Below are 6,484 nucleotides of genomic sequence, written 5' to 3' on the forward strand. Positions count from 1 at the left end.
GACGGGGAGCACCGGGAGGTGGCAGGGAAACCGGGGGGGGGGTCCGCGGGAGGAGGCCGGTTGGGTGCGATTTGCGGCTCGTTCCGGGTTTTCCCCCCTTTTTCTAGGTTTATTTTCGCCCCCCCCCCCGCCGCGGGGGTATCGGGGTGCCGTAGGGCGCCCCCCCCCCCCCCCCCCCCCGGGTGCTGGGTGCTGCCCCAAAGCCCGCAGCCTGGGGAGTCGCAGCCCAGCCGGGGTGGGGGGCGCGGGGGGGGGGGTCCTGGCCTTAAAATGTGCTGGGGAGGGGGGTTGTAGGGGAGGGGGGGGCGTTTGCAGAGCAGTGAAAGAGCCCCCATCGCATTGCAAAGTTGCCAGTGAGAGAAGTGTCGGGGGGGGGGGGGAGAGCCAGCGCCAGGCTTTCCGTGATGTCAAAGTGTCCCCCCACCGGGATGGGGACGGGGACAGGGACCAGGGACAGGGATGGGGACAGGGACGGGGACAATCCTGCACTTGTGTGCGGCCAGGAAGGGTCAGCTCATCCCACCGAGGGCACGGTGCAGCCGTGGGCTCGGTGTGGTGCTCCTCGGGATGCCGGGCTCGCTGCAGGCGGCGGCGCTGCTCCCTGCTCCTCCAACAGCCCCGCGGATCCCTGCAGAACCGCTCCCGCGTGTATTTAGCTGTGAACTCCCCAGATATGTGAGCTATTACCCCTAAGCAAGGGAGATGCGTTGACTCAACCACAGCTATTCGTGGCTGTAAAGCCAGGCACGAACGCGATTGTTCGCGGGATCTGGGCCGGGGTGAAACCAGCACAAGTGCGAGCCGAAAAAAATCGATCATTTCCTCCTACACCGAGAGGGAAAGCGCAGCGGGGAGCGCCACGGGGCGAGGGAAATCTGCACTGAAATGGGGTGCTCGGGTTCTCATGGGCTAACCGCCCCGGCAAGGTGCTGCCCCACCTCGCCTCAGGAGCACGGCCTTAAAAAAACGAGGGCAGGAGACAGGCAGACGGGCAGGGGGGTGAGCCATGAGGCAGCCCTGCCCGCCCGCTGCAGCGTGCGGCGCCGCTGCTGTGCGTGCGCGCGTTGCTTGGATGCACCCTGTGAATTTGCACGGCGTGGGAGAAGCTGCAGCAGCCGCCGCCCGTCCCGAGCGTTTTGGGTGCCGGGAAGGAGCCGTGCACGCCCGGCCCCCGTGCGTGGCTGCGTCTTGTCTGACTCCCACGAGATGCAAATCCGCCTCGCCGAGCCGCACGAGGAGCCGGTTCCCATCGCGGGCTGGGCTGGGGGTGGCCGTGCCCTCTGCACCCCGATGGGGGGGACCGGAGAGAGTGGGGCGCACCCCAACTGCTGCGTGTCCTCCGTGCACCCAGCTCCTGGATGGGGGTGAGCCCGGTGGCAGTGGGAACGGACACATGGATGGGGGTAGCAGCAGGAGCAGCTGTACGGAGCACGCAGCAGTGATCCCGCAGCGGGATCGGGCCCCTGGATTGGGGGGCAGCCACTGCTTGCCAGCACACCCCAGCGGGACCCCCTGGTGCAGCGGGGCTGGCCAAAGCAGGGGCGGCGTTGCAGTGCCGTGCTTCACACTGCTGGGCTCTATGGGGTTATAGCGACCCGTGCCGGAGGGCAGCGAGCCCCCCGTGCGGGCTGCGCACCCCCCTTGCAGGCAACCCCGCGGTGCTGAGCGCTCGCAGCGGAGGAAGCCGAGATTTGCATAGGAACCGAGCGCCCCGGCCGCCACGCCAGGGGAGCCCAACCACAAGCGTCCCCCGGGGACGCCGAGCACTGAGAAAACCCAGCCCTGGGTTCGGGCACAGGGCGCCGGAGGAGCCGGGGCTGAGTAAGACAGAAACCCTGAGCTCAGGTGTGACCCGGGGCCGGGCGAGACGCGGGCGTTTTGGCTCGCTGCCGGAGCCACCGAGCGCCGGAGGGGAAGCGGCGCCGGGTGGCTTTGCAGAAAGGTCCCACCCTCGCCCCTCCCCGCGTCCCCCCTCGCTTTGCTCCTGGCCCTGCAGATGCTGGGTGAGGTGCAGCACCTCCTGTGCATCCTGTGCGGCTCTCACACCTCGCTGCGTGTCCCCTCCGCTGTCCCCTGGCGTGGGCTCAGCTCGTGCCATGAGGGGCTTTGGGGGGTTCCTTGGCACAGCTCCCTCCTTCGGCTGCCCCATGTCGGGGGGCTTTCCCGTCCCGAGCCTGACCCATCTTCCCCAGGCAGGATTTCCTCCCGAGGGTGGAAATGCGTAGAAAAATGCTCGAAGAGCATTTGGCATCGGACAGCTTCACATCCTGCCTCCTCCAGAGGGCTTGGACCGGGCTGGGTTCCTATTAATAGGAGGCGTAGTGGCCTCGGGAGGAAGGAGCTCCTCGAGCCGCGAGGAACAGGTTGGGAGCAAACGGTGCTGGGCGTTTGCAAGGCGTTTGCTGGGCTCCGTGTGCGGGGCACGGGGCTGCTTCGCTGCCTGTCACAAAGTGCTCGATGCTGGGGGGAATGTGGGGGGCTCCCCATCGGGGCATGTGGGATGGTGGGATGGGGGCTGGCGCCGTCTCGGAGGGACGACGACTTCTTCGTCGAAAGCTCTGCTGGCGATTTGTTGGGGTTTGGTGGAAGGGGAGCAGTCGTCTCCCTGCCCCGCGGCTCCCGCAGTACCGATCCCTCCTGGGGTAAAAAATTGGAGGTGCTTGAAAGTGTCTGTGGGGATCAGTTTGGGGGGAATCGTGTTGATTTTGCTGCAAGTGAAAAAGTCCGAGTGCTCGTTTTGCTGGGTTTTGGGTTAAGGTGTGGTGTTTTGGTGGTGCTGAGTGGGGCTCCAGGAGTGAAACGCTCGAGGTTTCGGTTTCGGTTTGAAATGACCTTTAAAACCAGATTCCCTTTCTGGAGCTCCGGCTCCAAACCAGGAAGAAAATCCTGAGCTTTGGCCCTATCAAAACACAACCTGGGGATGGACCCAACGAGCCTCCCTTGGTCACTGCACTGCTGGGAGACCAATGCCAAGGCCCTCAAAGGCCCCAATTCCCCCTGTTTTGGGGGCAAGCAGGAGAACTGAGAGCAGAGTCTCTTCCAGAACAGGGAGGGCTGAATCCTGCGCGCTCTGGGGGTGCTGGAGCTGGTGGGGGCCTCTGTGAGGCTGTGCTAGGCACTGCACATGTGGACGTAGGAGCATCCCTGCTGCTGCAGGCTCCAGGACATTTGGGGAGCTTTGTCACCCCACGACGTGCTGTGACACACAGCGGGGACGTGCCACGGGGCCGGGGAGGCCGCCAGGAGCCGTGGCCCCAAGGCACCCCCGAGCATCCCAGCTCCGGTGGCTGGGAACGCGGCTGCCCGGCCCCGTCCAGCAGGAGAGGCAGGACGGATGGACCCGCAGCCCCCGAGGTGAAGCCGGGGGCTTTATCCTCCTTGCGGGGGCTTTATCCTCCTCGCGGCCGCTCCTCCCTCCGCCGGGTTATAAATGGGTGGGAATTGTCTCCCCCTGATAGGCATAACCTCCTTCCCCCGGCTCCCACCGCCGGGGGGGTGCCCCTCCGGGGCTCGTCGCTTTCCTTCCTCGCCCTCAGATGTTTGATGTCTTCCCAGATGCTCCAGACCTCTCTATCTGCTCCCAGCGCAGCTGCCTGCGAGGGGGAAGGGAGAGGGGGACAGGCAGGGCCAGGGGGCGAGCACCGAGCCCCTGCTGTGCCCTGGGCTCCCAGCCCCGTGTGTGGGATCCGGCAGCGCGATTTTCTGCTCGGCTTCCCCCGTCCCTCCCCATGCCGAGCAGGTGCTGCTCAGCTGCTGGGGGGCGGCTGCGTGGGGGCACTGAGCTCCCCCCAAACCCCTTGGGTGCCCCCTGCACCCCCAGCCCACCCCGGTCCCCCTCGCCCTCTTCCCACCCCGACGCTCGGCTCTTTGCGCCTTGTCCCTCCCCGTCCCGCTGCTGCTGGCTGCGGGGGCAAGGAGAGCCCTGCGGGGGGCTGTGCACCCCAAAGGCCACCCCAAAGCATCCCGCAGGGCTCGGGCTGGGGGCTGCAGCTCTTGGAGGCGGGGGGGACCCTCGGGCACAGCCGGCTGGAGGGTTGGGGAGGTCGTGCCGGGCTGGTGGCCCTTGGGGACCCTGTATTTCCATGAAAGCATCCGGCAGCACCAGACCTGAGCAGGTCCGCCCGGCCGCGCCGTGCAAACCAGCTCAGAAATGAAAAGGTGGTGGGGAAAAACCCCGGGCGTTTCGGGAGGGTTTGTTCCTATTTCTCCACCCGCTGCTGGCCGGCTGGGCGGCCGTGGGTGGATCGGGTTATTTTGGTGATGGAAAAATAAACTCCGCTGGGTCTCTGGGTGTGCAGGTGTGAAAACAGCCCCCCGACCTCTCTGCGCCTCCCCGAGGGGGCCCTGAGGGTGCGTGGGGAGGCACAGGGTGGGCGCATCCTTGCTGCATGGGGCCGTCCAGTAGATGAGAGCAAGGCAAAGCAAACATTTCGCCTTGGTTTTGTTTCTCCTTGGTTCTCAGCACCCGAGGACTGTCCCAGACAGGAGGGTGGGGTGGTTTTGTGCACGTGGGGCGTGCGTGGCCGGGGAGGTGTCCCCCTGATTTGCTGCTGGCAGCCACCGATGTGGCAGCGCCGCGGTTCCTGCTGGAGCACGAGGGATGTGATGTCTGCGTGCGGCTCCCCACAAGGCTGCAACCTCCCTTTTTGGGGCTTTGCTGGTGGAAACTAGGAAGAAAACGATGTTAAGCCACAAGCCGGGGCTTAGGGCGGCGGGTTTGCAGTGGACAAGTGCTTTTCCCTGCTGGGCTGCCCCAGCCGAGCGCCGTGCTGAGGCAGCAGGAGCCGCTCGGTGTCTCGAAGCATTTCTCTGCAAGGTGGGACGCCGAGCGCTCGCTGAACGCGTCTCCCGAGGCTGACGTGACCGGCGCACGTGCCAGGAAATTTAAAGTCAGAAAATCGCCCCTATATGAGCAGCAGGGATATTTTAAAGAGGGAAAAAAAAATCCTCTCGTCTGCGCCTCCGGAATTCGGTGCCTGCCCCTGGAGCTGCCAGACTGCGCCTAACCCGCAGCTCTCAGCCCCGTGCCCTTTTTATAACAGGCTGGAGGGCAGAGGGGGCGTTCGGTGGGAATGCAGACATCCCCTTACCAAACCCCACAGAGGAGCGAGGCTTGGCCCTGGTGCAGCGGCTCTTTGGGGTTTTTCGTGTGGGTTTGCATCGCCTTGGTCCTGCTGCCCGGCTCGTGGCGGAGGCAGGATGGGGCCGGCCGCTTCGGGGCCGCTTTCTCTGCTTCAAACTCCAGCAGATGCTGTTCCTGGAGACAAGAATGGATTTGTAGCTTTGTAAGCCACGAAAACTCAGGTCTATTTTATTGCTTTTGGGTTAAAAGCACGTTTGCTTTGTTCGGCTTCCAGCAGCCCAGGATTGCCAGCTTTTGGGATTTCTATTTTTCTGGGAAAAGCCCGTGGCTGCCGGCAACACCCCCCCTTTGCTTGCACAGTGGCACCCAGGGCTGCGGCACCGACACCCGCGCACGGAGGGGGTCGAGCCCTTTCCTTCAAAACTGTAATTTTGGGGAGAAAGCGTTCCTGCAGCAGGCAAAGCCAGGGCTGGGCTGATTAGCAGCCATCTGGTTCGGGGCCATGTGGCTCGGGGGGGGCTGGTTGGGTCTCCGGGGCTGCTCTGGGGGCAATCGGCAGCCTGGGCTGCATCCCACGGGGATGCTCTGCTGGGTGCTGGAGGTGGTTGCACCTTGAAGCAGGGCACCAGGTTGTCCCCAGCCTTGCAGGGTGCGTGGTGTCGGGGTGAGGAGGGCTCTGGCTCGCAGCTCACACCCCGCGTCCTCCCCTCGTGGATGCTCGTGAGCCCTGGCCGGAGCGAGAAAACACTCAGCCAACTCTCAGCTCCAGAGATTTCAAGTGCCGAACGTCTCCGGAGGCTTTGGGCTCGCTCCACTTTTCTGTTTAACATCCACTTGGGTATTTATTTTGCTAGGAAGGGAAGAGGAGGGGAAATAGCCTTCCTTGGAGAGCACCGGGCCGGCCTGGCGGCGCTGAGCGAGCCCCGGCAGCGGTCCCGGGCGCGCGGACGGCGGGGAGGGAGCGGCGGCTCTGCGGCTCCGCGGTCACCGCGGTTTGTGTGCTTTGGTCAGGGGCCAGGAAGGTGGTTTCGAGTCAGGCTTTTCCTCCTCTCTGCTTGCGGCTCAGTTCTGCAAAATCGCTGGGTTTGGAAGCTGTGCGACACCGGGGGCTCGCAGCATCCCTGCTGAGGGACAGCAGCCGGCTCTGAGCCCTCCCCTGGGGCAGAGGGGGCTTGAGGGGCTCCGAGGGACTTGTCGGGTCCCCTGGGGAGGCTCTCAGCTCTGATTTATTTTCTGAAGCATCCTGGGCTGGTGGGAGCTGGAGAATAGCAATGGGAGCTGGTGGGCAGTGGTTGCTCCGGGCTGTCCAGGGCCCCGTGCAGGCTTTGGGGTGAGCAGAGAGCAGCTGGGTAACCCCTGGGGGCAGGCTGGGGGGGCTCTGCCTCGCTGCCTGCGCTGATG

This window comes from Cygnus atratus, chromosome 24, assembly GCF_013377495.2.
Source record: "Cygnus atratus isolate AKBS03 ecotype Queensland, Australia chromosome 24, CAtr_DNAZoo_HiC_assembly, whole genome shotgun sequence".
Classification (NCBI taxonomy): Eukaryota; Metazoa; Chordata; class Aves; order Anseriformes; family Anatidae; genus Cygnus; species Cygnus atratus.